This window comes from Elephantulus edwardii, unplaced genomic scaffold (genome assembly GCF_000299155.1).
Source record: "Elephantulus edwardii isolate Elephantulus edwardi_28Jun2011 unplaced genomic scaffold, EleEdw1.0 scaffold00226, whole genome shotgun sequence".
Lineage (NCBI taxonomy): Eukaryota > Metazoa > Chordata > Mammalia > Macroscelidea > Macroscelididae > Elephantulus > Elephantulus edwardii.
The window spans coordinates 3019852-3035715 of record NW_006399976.1 but is presented as its reverse complement, the minus strand read 5'-3'; positions in this window follow the sequence as shown (position 1 = coordinate 3035715).

Below are 15864 nucleotides of genomic sequence, written 5' to 3'. Positions count from 1 at the left end.
TTGGCAGTCCATGGGATACTCAGAACTCTTCTCCAACAGCACAGTTCAAAGGTATCAATCCTTTTGTTATCCTTATTAATTTTCCAGGTCTCAGCAGTTTAGCAAGTGATTGAAAAGACCATGGCTTGAATCAGGTTCACCTTAGTTCTCAAACTAATATCATTAATCCTCAATAATTCAGAGAAGTCCCTGACTGCAGACTTTTTCAGTACAATACATCTCCTAACCTCCTGACTGCTGGTAACAAGTGTATGATTATAGATCTAACTAAGATAAAGTCATTGTCAGTTTAAAATCTTTATTTCTATCTATCACAATGTCACCTGCTGGTCCAGTGGTGAGAATTTTTGTTTTACTGACATTGGGATGCAATTCATATTGAAGTCTGCAATCTTTGATCTTCTGCAGCAAGTGCTTCAAGTCCTTTTCACTTTTAGCAAGCAAGATTGTCATCTGATGGTTACTGATGAATATTTAATCAAATACTGAAGTCATATTCTTCTTCATAGAGTTTAGCTTCTCAAATAATTTGCTTAGTGTAAAGATTAAATAGATATATAGAAAGGTACAACCCTAACACACACCTTTCCTAATTTTAAACCATGTAGAGTGCACATGCAAGCAAAATACTGCTGAAGATCATTCAAAAACGTCTGGGACACTACATAGATAGGGAACTGTTCGAAGTTCAAGCAGGGCTTAGAAGATGCTGTGGCATCAAGGACATCATTGCTCATGTCAGATGGATCCTGACTAAAAATAAAAAATAGTAGAAGAATTTCTACTTGTGCTTTGTTGACTATTTAAAGGCATTTGACTATGTGGATCATAACAAGTTGTGGTTGACATTTAGAAGAATGAGAATCCCAGAGCACATAACTGTGCTCCTGTGGCACCTGTACCTGGACAAGGAGGCTGTTGCATGAACAGTGCAGGGGAACACTGCATGATTTAAAATTAAGACGGGAGTACATCAGGGTTGTATTCTCTTTGTATACCTATTTAATCTGTATGTTGAGCAAATTATTTGATAAGCTGGACTCTATGAAAGGGATTGACACATCAGGATTGGTGGGAGACTTACTAATAACCCATGTCATGCAAATAATACAACTCTGCTTGTTGAAAGTTAGGAAGACTTAAGGCATTTATTGCAGAAAGTCAAAGAATGTAGCCTTCGTTATGGATTGAATCTTAATCTCAATGAAACAAAGATTCTTACCACTGGATTGATAGGCAACATCATGATGGATGAAGAAGAAATTGAAACTCTCAAAAACTTCTTGCTTGGATCCACAATTAACACACTTACTATCATCAGTCAGGAAATAAGGAGATGCATTGCACTGGGTAAATCTGTGTTTAGGGACCTTTCCAAATTACTGAGAAATAATGATGTCAGTTTGAGGACTGAGATGCTTCTGATTTGGGCCATAGTCTTTCCAGTCACTTGCTTTGCATCTGAGAGCTGGAATAAGGATGACAGAAGAAGAATTGATGCCTTTGAACTGTGGTGCTGGAGAAGAGCACTGAACACCCCATGGGTGGTAAAAAAACCCAAATATCTCAGAGAGGGTATTGCTGGAGTGCTCTTCGGGGGCAAGAGGGATGAAGCTTCACTTCACATACTTCAGGCATATTGCTAAGAGGGGCTATTTCTTGGAGAAGAACATAAAGCCAACTAGGAAGGATGGAGGGTTGACAAAGGTGAGGAAGACCCTTGACCAGGTAGACTGATGTGGTGACTGCTGCAATGAGCTCTTGTGTGTCACGACAGCACAGGATAGATTTGAGTTCAGATCTTCTGTTCATAGGGTTGCTAAGAGTCATACTCAACAGCACCTAACAACAACAATGACAGTGTTCCTTTGCTTCATTCAAACACCAACCTCTTGGTCTGGATGTAGGTTTCACATGAGTAAAATTAATACTTCTCAGTGTTAGCCATGATTTTTATGATCCACAAAATCAAATGCCTTTGTATAGCCAATATTATATATTATATAATAGCCATTCTTCTGGTATTCTTTTCCTGGATTCTTCCAAGATCCATCTGACATCAGCAAGAACATCCTGGTGGGATGGCCTCTTCTAAATTCAGCTTGAATATCTCGCAGTTCTCTGTGTCCTGTTTTAGCCATTTTTAATGATCTTCAGCAGTATTTTGATTGCATGTGATATTAATGACATTGTTTGACAATTTCTACATTTTATTGGAATAATTTTCTTGGGAATGGGAATAAATATGAATCTCTTCCATTCAGTCAGTAAGGCAGCTGTCCTCCAAATTTCCTGGCATAGACTGATTAGCACATCCAGGGCTGCATCTGTCATTTGAAACACGTCAGTTGGTATCCCATCAATTCCTGGGGCCTTATTTTTTGCCAATGCCTTCAGTGAAGTTAAATTTCTTCCTTTATTACCATAGACTCTCGATCATATAGTCCTTCTGAAGTATTTCAATGTCTATCAATTCTTTCTGGCACAGTAATTCTGTGTATTTCCTCCATCTTATTTTCATGCTTCCTGGATCATTCAAGATTTTGTCCATAGAATCTCTAAGTATTGCAACTCGGGCTTGAATTTGTTTTTCAGTTCTTTCAGTTTGAGAAATGCTGAGCGAGTTTCCCTCTTTTTATTTTCCAATTCTAGGTCCCTGCACATTCTGTTAAACATTTTTCTTTGTCTTCTTGAGCTACCTTTCGGAATCTTCTATTCACCTCTTTTATTTCTTTTTTTAAAGAAAATTTTAAAATTGTGATTTTTAACAGAAGTTTACAGAAAAGTTAGATTTTCATTCATTCATTGTTGCGCATTTTACCCTCTCCCCTTCCCTTTCCCATCCCTTCATTCATGTAAAAAAAAATTCATTGTTGCACAATTACCTCCCTCCCCAACTCCTCCTAGTTCTCTTTGCAATGCACCTTTTACTCTGACCTGTTGTCATACATATTATATACCCTTTAAATGGTTCTTTCCTTCATCTGCTCCAATGCAGTATTCATTATCTATTCCCTCTTTTCTTAGTTTCTTCCAATGTTTGTATCAACTCAAGTGCCCATCAGAAAAGGAAAAAACTATGGTATAGTCACATAATGGAATACTATACAGCATTGAAAAAAGGAACTAATAAAATATTACACAACATGGATGACCCTCAGAGACATTATGCTGAGTGAAATATCTCAGTCACAAAAGGACAAGTACTGTATAACACTACTGTCATGAATCAGCTCTTTTATTTCAACATCTCTTTGTTTTGGTTTCTTGATCCTCTAGTGCAATTTTCAAGGTCTCTTCTGACATTCATTTTGGTTTTTCTTTCTCTTCAGTCTTTGTAGTGATCTTTTGCTTTCTTTATGGTTGATATCCTTGATGTCATCCCACAACTCATCTGGTCTTCAGTGCATCAAACCTATTCTTTTTTTTTTTAAATTTAGGTTGTTTATTTTTCATTTCAATGAACATCTACAGAGATTTTGGGATTCCATTCATTCATTGTTGCACCCTTCTCCCCGCACAAACCCCTCCCCCCTCCCCCCCCATTTGCTCCTAAACCTATTCTTAAGATGATTTTTAAATTCAGATTCAAGTGTAAAGTTGCTGTTTTTTTAAAAAGGTATTTGTGAGATAAATCATTGAATGTATGAAACTTGATCATTCTATTTCAGGCCTCATTTCTGTCACTAAGTCTGTACTTTCTGACGTCTCTTCTTCATGGTTTCCAACTTTTACATTCCAATCCCAATCATCATTAACACATCTTGATTGCATGTTTGGTCAACTTTGGGCTATAACATTTGGTAAAAATCTTCAGTTTCTTCTTCTTTGACTTTAGCTGTTGGTGTGTATATTTGAATGATAGTGGTATTAACAGCTTCCTCTTGTATGTGTATGGCTAATATTCTGTCACTCACAAGTAGAGACTTGTTCAAATTCATGCAGCTAGTCCATGGCCTAGTGTATTATATGATAAGCTGTTAATTATAATGTTGGTGGTTTGAATCTCTTAGCCCCTCATGGAAGAAAGAGGAAACAACTTGCTCCTGATAAGGTTTATAGCCTTGGCACCTCAATGGAAAGTTCTCTATGAGTAGGAAGTGACTGGACAATCATGGGTTTTTAATTTGGTTTGGTCCTGAATTAAACTCAGGCCACTGGACCTGGAGTGCTTGCTGGCTGGCTTCATGTGTATATCACCTACACAGATTCTGACTACGCACTAGTGCTGGTTTAATGGTGGAATCCTTACTTTCTGCATGGGAGGCATGACTTCAATTTCTGAGGAGTCACTCACACAGCCGCCATTTATCTGACAGTGGAGGCATGATACTCTGATGCTGAACAGGTTTCAGTGGAACATTCAGACTCAGGTTGACAAGAAAGAAAAGTCTAATGATAGGCTTGCAAAAACCAGGCAGTAAAAAAAAAAAAGAATAACAATGGTGCAGCACAGACAGCATTTTGCTTCATTGTGTGTGGGTGACCAAGAGTTGAGGGCCAACTAGATGGCAGCTGTTAACAATGTGACAGGATAATCCTCTCTGTATCCTTGTCGTACTACAAAATATCTTGTACAATATAATTTACAGTGAGGCAAACTTGTAATTATAATTGCAAAGGCGTGCTCTGGTGGAGCCGCAGGTAGTTGAGCTGCTAACCTCAAATCAGTTCCTCTTTTGCAATTTGGATCCACCAGCAACTTGGAGAAAGGTGGACAATCTCTTCCTTTGCAACTTACAGCCTCCAAGAACTTGCTGGATGGCCAGTTTCATGTAAGAAAAAGGAATAGTTGGTATGTGTAGAGTTTTAATATATGGTCACACAATTTGATGGCTGGAGGGAAGGCTTGATAAAGGAAAGGGGAAAGGTCTGGTGTGAAAAATAATGTATATGAACTCTATGAATTTTGTATATCAATCAGTATACAATAAAATAAAAAAAGGAAACAAAACAAAATGAAAAGATCCATTCTTCCTGCCACACCACTTCTCTCTTAGCACCTTGATGTTATTGTACCAATGTAAAACCACAAGAGTGTATTTTGTTTTTTAATTTAGGTTGTTTATTTTTCATTTCAATGAACATCTACAGAGATTTTGGAATTCAAGAGTGTGTTTTTAAAGAACATCTATTGTCTCATAGTTTCGGAACCAGAAGTCCAAATCAGGGTAATAACTTCAAGAGAAGCTCTTGTAATCAGCAGCTCTGGGAATATCTTGACCCTCCTTGGTGTCTCTTAGACAATTGTGTGGTGTCTCTTACAGCACTGTGTGTTTCCATGTCCATTTTGTCTTCCCCCCACCCCCCCAAACCACAGGAATAATTAGGTTAGGATTCACTCTAAGTAGATTATAAATAAATAGGATGTGATCTCATTGATATGACAAAGGAGCATCTTTATTTCCAAATAGGATCTCAGGTTCACAGGTATTGAAGTTAGGATTTCAACACCTATGGGCAGGGAGAAGGGGTACAACTTAAATTATAACATATTCCCATCCAAATGCTGAGTGTCATTTTGCAGAACTTTCTGTACCAATACAAAACATTGACACCCACATAACTGGTTTACTCAGGAGCCTAATCCCTCTAGGGAATGTAGTAGGCAGGTCTTGGCAGGAACTCCCCAAAAGTAAAAGGATTGGTTGAAGAATGACCTGCTTACAAAAATGTGATGAAATGATGGTAATCCACATAAGGGAATACTATAGGACGAAGGAGCAACCATTTTGTAAATATTATATAACAAGGGAGAGTCTAGAGAACATTATGCTGAGTGAACTAACCCAGAATTGTAAAAATAGAAGGATAATTGGTAAGGTGTGTACAAAAGTCCAAAAGGTGAAGGGGAGGGAGATAGGGGACCAGAGGATTTGGAGGAGAGGAAATCACCAGCATAACAGAGTTTGGTAGGTGGAGAGAGGGTGGTGAATGAGTTAGGAAATCTCCAGTGGGGACCTGAAAAGATGGAGTAATAGGCACAGAGCAATGGTGATTAACTTTATAAAACACAATGTAAATGAGTGATCATTTGAAACACAATGCGAATGTAAGAATGTGTCAAACATGATGTACATGAATGTTGTTGTTGTTGTTATGGGCCGTCGAGTCGTTTGCGACTCACAGCGACCCTATGTACAACAGCCCTAAATCCTGCTCTGTCCTGTGCCAGTCACACTGTGTCTGACACTCCCATCCCTATTACCCCAGTCACTGAATCAAACCACCTCATGGAGGGCCTTCACCTCCTGCGCTGTTCCTCCACCCTCCCAAGCATGATGTCCTTCACCAAGGACCAGTCTCTTCTTACAACATGTCCAAAATATGTTAGACAAAGCCTCAGAATCCTTGCCTCCAAAGAGCCACCTACCTGGTTTAACCCTTTCCAGGATGAATCTGTTTGTTTTCCTAGCAGTCCATGGTACTCTCAATACTTTTCTCCAGCACCACAGCTCAAAGGCATCAATTCTCATTTTATCCCCCCTGGTCATTGCCCAACTCTCGGATGCATAACAAGTGATTGCAAAGACCATGGCCTGTATCAGACGCCATTGCTCTTCAGTACTTTGGAGAGGTCCCTAACAGCAGACTTTCCCATGGCAATGCGCCTTTTAATTTCCTGGCTACTGGTGCCAAGAGTGTTGACTGTGGAGCCAGCCAAACTAAAGCTGTGTACAATCTCAATCTATTCACCATCCAATTGGTCCAGTGGTGAGATTTTTTTTTTACATTGAAAAAAATGTACATGAATGACACACAATATATATGAATTATGTATACATGGACAATGACTAGGGATGATAGAAGGACAATTGATGTCTTTGAGCTGTATTGTTGCTGGAGAAGAGTATTGACTATACTATGCACTGCTAGGAGAACAAACATATTACTTCTAGAGAGAGTGAAACCAGGATGTTCCTTGGAGGCAAGGATTCTGAAGCTTAGTTTGACATTGGGCATGTCAAAAGGAGGGACCAGTCCTTGGAGAGGGACATCATACTTGGGAGGGTGGAGTGACAGCGCAGGAGAGGAAGACCCTCGATCAGATGGATTGATTCAGTGACTGGGATAATGGGGGTAGGTGTGTCAGAGACAATAAGGTTGGCACAGGATACAATAGAGTTCAGAGCTGTTGTTGTACATAGGGTTGCTATGAGTTGCAGGTGTCTCAATGGCACATAACAGCAATAACAATAACAACATGCAAATCAGTATAAAAATAAAATGTGTGGGACATTGTGGGCAAGGTTGAGGGAAACCAGCTAGGGCATGACCCTAGAGGTCAGCACTAACTACAGCCTTTACCTCCCCAGCTGAGTGGGGCCAGGAAGCAGCAGGTCCTGGTGCCCAGAGAGAGGACCTTAAATTGAGAGAGGAGGAGGCTTCACCAGAGAAGCCAGCTTCCAGAGGGCCTCCTCTCCTCTGCTCCAAATCTGGTGCCCGCTGTTCACCAAACCCTCACATCCCTACAGGACCTGCAGAGACTACAGGGAAGTGGCCATTGGCTACTTGTTAATGGCTGACTTGCATCTCTCAAAAGATATATTTACATCCTCCCCCTGCCCCCCGCCCGTGAATGTGCCCTTGTTTGGGGAAGTAGCAGTTTCCTCTGTAGATGCTGTCAGTTACAATAAAGGGCTCAGAAGAATGGAGGCAGAGGGTGACTCTTCATCCTAAACCCTCTGAGTGGCTTCTTGCCAAAGAGGACAGGACAACAGGCAACACATGCTGGTGAAGTTGTGGAGAGATTGGAACTGTTATTCAGTTCTGGTGGAAATGTAAAATAGTGGTGCAACCATAATGGAAGACAGTCTAGCACTTTCTCAAAAAGTTGGAAATAGAAATACCGTTTGACCCAGCTTCTACTACTGGGAATATATCCTAAAGAAACCAGAGCCACAACTCAAACATATGTATTCACGCCCATCATGTTAATTGCTGTGCTATCCACAATAGCAAAGAAATGGAAGCAATCCAAGTTCCCAATGACAAATGAATGGATATAAAAACTATGGTACATTGACCCAATGGAATACTATGCAGCACTGAAAACCAAGGAACTCATAAAACATTAGGCAACATGGGTGACCCTGGAGGACTTTATGATAAGTGAAATATCTCAGCCACAGAAGGACATGACACTGCTGTTATAAAATAGGACTGACATGGTGGGTTGGGGGGCAGAACAGGAAAAGAGTTGATAGATAATGAGCACTGCATTGGAACAGATAAAGGGAAGAACTGTCTGAATGGAATATATGATTAAGCATTATATGTACGACAACAATCTGGAATAAGAGGTGCTTGCAAAGTGGACTGGGGGAGGGCAATAGAAGGGGAAGGAAGAAAATGTGCAACAATGAATGAACAAATTAAAAAGAGAAGATATATCGACCTCATCTAGAGGCATGACTGAGCAACTCAAGATTAGAAACGTATGGTGGTGGAGGCTCTCCTAGTAAATGAAAATATTTTATTCAGATACTGAGAAGGGTTTCCAGAGATCAAATTAGAAGCTGGCTGTGAGGGGAGATGTTTAGGCATGCTCTGGAATTGTGCATCAGCATTTTCTGCTCTTGGGAGAATAAGCAGACATTAAGTTTAAATTAAACAAAGGTGGAAAGATAACAAGGTTTGTTTTTCCCCCCAGTAATTTGTCTGCTAACAATATTTTTGAATTATTCTCAGCTTAATAGTTTAAGTAATTTGCAGTGATAATAATTGTTCCTGCTAAAGCTCCAATAGTGTTGATTTTCTTCTTTCTTTTTTTGCCAAGATTAACCCCCTTTAAAGCCTTTAATGGACAATGCAATTGCAAACTTATTGTGGGCTTTGTTAAGTTTTGAATTTGTTTTCTCCTTGACATTTCTTTTAATTGTATTTTATCACTTTCATCAACAATTTGAGAAACTGATTTAGAAGTCCATTGAAAACGAAGAAATGATCTTTAAGAAAAAAGAAGATACATCAATTAGGAAAAAAAGAGGAGGACAAATGCAGACGCAGAGTCACATGCTGGTGAAGACAGACGCTGTATGATGATGGGGCAGGTGTGTGCATAAGCAGCAAAGGAATGTCCGCTGTTGCCAGCAGCCACCTGGAAGTAGGAGGGAGGCAGAGAAGATCTCCTGTCTCGAAGGTGCCAGAAGGAATCAACAAGGCCAACACTCAGATTTGTTAGCTCACTCTCCTGAGCTGTGAGATCCTAACTTTCTGTTCTTTAAAGTCATCCACTTTGTAGTATTTGGTCTGGCAGCACTAGGACACCACAACCCTGCTGTTGTCTCTTTGTCCTGATGCAGGACAGTGTCCCCACATATCCCTGTACTGGGGCTCATTCAACCCCTCCTTGCCTGGTGGTCCTTCTCTGGTGGCTAAATACTTAGGTGAAGTTTCCCTTGTTGGCATCTCTTTTCTCTTTGAGTCAGTCTCTTAGGGCCTCACTTTCTCAGGATTCCCCTCTCCTTTCTTTTCTTTCTCAGATTTTGGGTGAGTAGGCCCATCTTTCTCCCTGCACAGAAATGCTCAATGCTGACCTCCAATGCTCTAACTTGAGTCTTTCTTTCTGTGCCTGGGGACCAAGGAGTGTGGAGAATTTCTCAGAACAGCTTCCATTGGATACATCCTATGCAAGGGAGGTTGATATTAACAACTGTGGATGATACCAACAACTGTGGATCTTTTGAATTTCTCCTAAAGATTTTCTTGGTGCATCTGTTTCCAAAATTGGCTCATATGACCAGCTATTACATGAATCAGTGAGCCAGCAGCCGGGCCAGCAGATCTGTTGCTTCAGGGAGGGTTGGTTTTCACATCTTTGAGCCCAGTGATGAAACAGCAACCACTTCCTGCTGAGTGATAGGCAGGTTTCCTCACTACTGAGGGACTCTGCAGGGCTGGTTCCTGCTTCCCTGCCAAGCCCCATCTGTTTGTCTTGTCTTGCCAAGAGGAAGGAAGTAAGAATGGGCGCATGTTTTAGGTTCATTTGGTTGTCCTACCCTGTGCAGTGTCACTACTCTCCTGATAAGACTTGGAGGGAGGCATCATTACACGGCCTGCTTCTCCACGTTCTCCAACTATCTGGTCAAATGTCACCGCTTCCAGGAGGTCCTCCTGATTACTCAGTCCAGAATAATTCTTCACTCACCACCTACCACAACTCCTCCTGTAATCCTTCACCACCATTACCAACTAATTTGGTCTTACTGTCTACTGACTCCCTCGGCATCTCACCGCGGTGGTGAGACCTTGCTTGTCTTGTGCATCTTGTATCTCAAGTCCCAACTCCGTGTTCAGCACAGAGTAGGGAGTCAAATGATATTCAGTGTTGAGAGATATATGCCTTGGGTGTATAAATTTCTTTCTCTGGCTTGTTGAGGAGGACAGGAGGCTCAGACAGGCCAAGTGATTTACCTAAGGGCCCACAGCTGGCAAAGAGCAGAACTCACACTTGATATCAGTTGTGTTGAATCCAATTCTAATGGTTATTCTTTCCTGATGGCTCAGAAGGTTGGGGAGAGGTCTGGCTTGTGGGTCACCTGAAAATTCATTACATAGAGACCCATGACCAATTTCTGGATAACAACACAAGCAAAATCTTTCTCATTTGTTTTGTCTCCCAATTATGCAAAATTATTTCTTTCTTTTGAAATTATGTTTTTGGTTGCTTTTTTTTTAAAGTATGAAACAACGTGAACTGATAATTTCATAATGCCATCGACCAGTGTCTTAGTTTAGTTGTACTGCTATAACAAATGTCACAAGGGGTTGGCTTTAAAGAACAGAAATCTATTTTCTCCAAGTTCAGGAGGCTAGGAGTCTGGAGTAGACTCTCTCTGTATCTGCTCTGATGAAGCATCCTTGTCTCTTTTTCAGTGTTTTCTCCTCCTCAGTTCTTTGATGATTCTCTGTGTGGAGTTTTGCCCCTCAGCTGTATTTATTTCACACTACATTTATTTAGCTCTTTTTATATTTCAAAAGCCATTGTTGTTATTTCTTGTCAAGTAATTTCCTGGTGATCCCAGGTGTGGAGAACAAAACTGATCCAGAGGGTTTTTAAAACTTTGAAAATGAATGAATATATGATTAGGCATTATATGTATAGAATAAGAGATGTATCATTGCAAGGAGCACTGGGGGAGGTAGATTGGTAATTGTGCAAAAATGAATGAATACTAAAAAAAAAAGTGAACTGGCGGAGAAGGAAAGGAGGGCAAGCAGAAAATGTGCAACAAGGAATGAATGAAAATCCAACTTCTTTGTAAATGCTTATTAAAATAACAATGAAAGTACAATTTTATTTATTTATTTTTAAATCATTAAGGCTGTTGACTGAGCCACATTTCAGTGTGTTAGAATGGCCAGTTTCCGCTAGGATTCTAGTGCTCAACCATTTGTACCACCCAGGGACTGCTCTAACTCTTGGCTGTTGTTAGGTATCAACTGGCAGAAACTCCATGTGACAAAACAGAATTGCCTCATTCGTTTTCTTGAATATATTTATGGGAACAGACCACTGTATCTTTTGTCTCTGAAATACTGGATGGCTTCAAACTACCAGCTTTTGGATTAGAAGGCAAATGCTTAACTGTTTATGCGCCAGGGCTCTGTAAAACATCATTTTTAGGGAGCTCTGTTGACCTCGTGGCAAGAAGGTGCACTGCAATCCCAGAGGTGTGTGGTTCAAATCCACCAGATGCTCTACTGAAGAAGGAGGGACAATCTCCTCTTGTAACAGATCCTATTTGATGGCACACACACAAAAAATGACAAAATAAAGTAGAAAACCAAAACAAAACAAAACAAAAACCCATCATCATTATTTTTTTGTACTGTTGAGTTATAACCTACCCATAGCTGACCCTCAGGAGGGCTTTCTGAGGCAGTTAATCACATGGGAAGAGATTGCCCATCCTTCCACAGAGCAGTGGGTGAATTCGAACTGTGTGCCTTCAGGATTGCAGTGCTACATCTTGCCACTAGGTAACCAGTGCTGGTTAGCAGGAGTAGAATAGAAAAGGAAATCCTGGCTTTTTGCTTAGAAGGCACTGAGTTTATGCTCATGATAGTGGAATGACTTGGAAAAGGGCGGTGAGAATATCTGCATAACTTGAAAATATAATCAATACTACTGAGCAGACCATGTGTTGTTGTAGTTGTTAAGCGCTGTTGGGTCAATACCACTTCTAGTGACCCTAGGAACAACAGATCTGAACCCTGTCCTATTCTGTGCTACCTCCACAGTCTCTGGCACATTTAAGCCCAGTGTTGTAGTCACTGTCGTCAGTCCATCTGGTTGAGGGTCTTCTTCTCTTTTGCTGACTTTTGAAATGCATCTATCTTTCTGTCAGGCTCTCTTTATAAGTTTCACTGGTTTTCTTCTCCAGAGAGAGCCCTGCCTCTGTATACTCACTCAGCTGATGTATTATGAGTGCAGAGTTTTGCTGCGTTTTGAGCTTTTCTTTGTGGTTAATGAAAGTTCAAAACCACTTCCTCTTGGACATTGCGAGATTATGCTACTCCCTTAGCTCTCCTGCGGACTGTGACTGCAGCTACAGCTACGTGGTCCTGCCCACTGTTGAGCTCACTGCCGGTAGAAAGGAGCAGTGGCGGTGCGGCTGGGCATCTTTCCTGGCCAACCTTGCAAGGGCTCCCTCTTCATGCAGATCCTGCTCAATGACCAGTTCCTCCTGAAAGCCCTCCTCACCTCAGCCAAGGTAGGACCTCCCCCACCCCCCAGGAATCTCTCTCATATCTCAACTCACTGTTCATAGCACCTGATCACATTTGTGAGCACAACTGGTCTTTCCACTGAAGATGAGCCTCTTGAGGGGAGGGATTACTTTTTAGGGTCTACTAAGAAGTGAAACGAATAAGATCTACCTATATCAGTGTCAGGGTCAGAAGCTGTGCTGCAATCCCAAAGACCTATGGTTCAAATCCACAAGCTGGCCAGTGGGAGAAGGATGGACAATCTCTCTGTATCAATATTAGTAATAGAATGGACATAAATAGCTATCTGCATAGATGTAATTGCCTCTCTATATCTCTATATAGATACCTATACTTCTATATCTATTCAGCTATATCTGTATCTATTTGGCACGTGATTCGGACCCATCAGCTGCTCTGTGGGAGAAAGGTGGACAATCTCCTCCCATGCTATTAATGCCTCCAAAAACCCACTGGAGGGTCAGCTTCAACTTGACTGCACACACCACAGCCAACATCTATTTGGCACTTTGGGAAAGTTCTGTCAAGGACCTTTCTAAAGTACTAAAGAGCACTAAGATGGTGTTTCCAATAGCTTGATAGGCATTTTAAATTTGAACAATGAATAAGGAAGAGCAAAACAGAATTGATTGCTTTGAACTGTGGTGTTGGTGACGAGCACTGAATATACCACAGACTGGCCAAAGAACAAACAGATCTATCTTTGAGGAAGTACAACCACCGTGCTGCTTAGAGGCAAGAATGGGGAAACTTCATCTCATACACTTTAGGCTTGTTGTTAAGAGGGGCTAGTCCTTGGAAAAAAGACATCATCCTGGGAAAGATAGAGGGTCAGAGAAATATAGTCCAACTCTCAATGAGAGAAGTTGAGGTGATGCCTGTGACAGTGGGCTGGAGTGTGGCTGAGATCATGAGGATAGGGCAGGACAGGGCGAGCTCTGTCATGCACAGGGTTGTTATGAGTTGATTCAATGATACCTAATAACAGCGACATACTAAAACGACATCAGTATCTTTTGAATGGTCATGAAACCATTGTATATGAACATTGAATAATAAATAAGGAAGACTAGAAGAAGAATTGGTGAGTCTAAGTTGTAGTGCTTGCTAAGTGTGTTGAATATCCTATGGCCTGTCAAAAGAACACTTAAGTCTGTCTTGGAGGAATTCCAACCAAGCTTCTCCTTAGAGGCAAGCAGAGATGGGGAAACTTTGTCTTACATACTTTGGGCATGTTGTCAGGAAGGGCCAGTTCTTGGAAAAACATCGTGCTTGGAAAGATGGTTAGTGGGAGAGAAGAAGACTCTCAACAAGATGGGTTGACACAGTGTCTACAACAATAAACCTGAGCAAGACAGAGATTATGAGAATGGTGCAGAATAGGACAAGGTCTCAAACTTGGTCATAGGGTCACCGAGTCATATTCTGTATATATTGAGTTTGCCATGAGTCAGCATGGACCTGTGAGTTGTCACCACTAATGACAATATTTAACTACTTGTTCTATATGAATAACAACAACAACATAGAGGGAGCTCTGTTGGCCTAGTGGATTGAAAGTTATGCTACCAAACCAACGTTGGGTGATTTTAATCTGTGGCCATCAGGCCTGGTTTTAATTGTTTTTGGTCAAACATCCATCTAGTGGTATAGCGCTGGTCTGTCCATTTGCTGTACAGAGGTAACTCATGGTTGCTGTGATACTGAACACTGTGACACTGATATGTCAAATGTGATAATGATTATGCAGGGTGGACAGTGTTTGGTGGAGCTTCCTGGTTAAAACAAGCTTGGAGGCAGGAGTGGCATCCACTTCTGAAATAGCTTGCCTCCAGAAACTCTATGAACGTGGAGAAATGATGAAAGTTATACAAGTGTTCAGGTCTTTCATTCATAGCTTCGCTATGAGTCATCTATGACTCGACAGAACTTAACAACAGCAACAACATTCTGTATGAATGAAATGATATAGTATTTGTCCCTTTGTGATGACTTATTTTGGCCAACATAATATTGTCAAGGCTCATCCATGCTGTGGTATGTGAATTTGAACTTCCTTTCTCTTTATGCTACTTGAAGTGCCAGGTGCTGGCCTCTCCCCATTTCTCTCTCTCTTTGGGGCTGCTAATTCTTTGAACCTTGCTGTGCAGACTTTTTCTGGCTCCTTTAATGCTCCTATCTGATGATCCACTGTCTAGACAGGAAGACTGAGGCTCAGAGAGTTTTGTAAAATTCCTAGTTAGAGTAAGGTCTGAGGAGACAACCTTCACCCCTCTTCCTATTTCTCTCCCTGAGCACAGCCTCTGTGTATCCTATCTCCCTAGTGCCCTTTCCCTCAGAATCTGATCCTGATAATCACTGCAAAGCAGGAGCCTTCATTCTGGTTATCTCTCAGACTGCTTGTAGTCAAGGCTGAGTTCCAGCAGGAATGGGTGACCAGGCCATCAGCTTCATGCCTGAACCTTCAACTTCATGCTTCTACCTGCTGCACCCTGGCCATGGAAGGAATGGAGTAGCTATAACCCTTACAACTTCTAAGTGCCTTTGCTATCCTGCTTCAAAACTGCCCTCCCTCCCACTAGTACAGTATTGGGCCTCCAGGCTCCCAAGTCTGTTCTTTGACTTGAGTCAGCGAGTTAGCCTCTGTCACTGCTGCATGCCCTACCACTTCGGCACCCCCAGCCCCCTGTTGTGGGAGGTTGCTCAGCAGGGAAGAAGGAATCAGATCTATAGAAATTGACTGGACTAGGTCATTCTTCCAAACAGCAGCCAAATGAGGGATGGGGGCAAAGAGATCCCAGGAGGAAGGGAGAAGAGGCTGTGTAAGACTAGTCATTGGGGAAAGAGGTGTCAAGCCGAGGATAGCTAGGTGGGTCATGGCCTGGATAGAGAAAAAGGGCTACCAATGCCTAGAGAACGTCAAGGGGCAAGCTGGTCCAGAGGATGATATTGGGTAACGGGATCCTCTGATAATGTCCTCTGGACACCTTTCTCTCCCTCCTGTCTTCTTTTCTTTTCTTTTCTTTTCTTTTCTTTTCTTTTCTTTTCTTTTCCTTTCTTTTCTTTTCTTTTCTTTTCTTTTCTTTTCTTTTCTTTTCTTTTCTTTTCTTTTCTTTTCTTTTCTTTTCT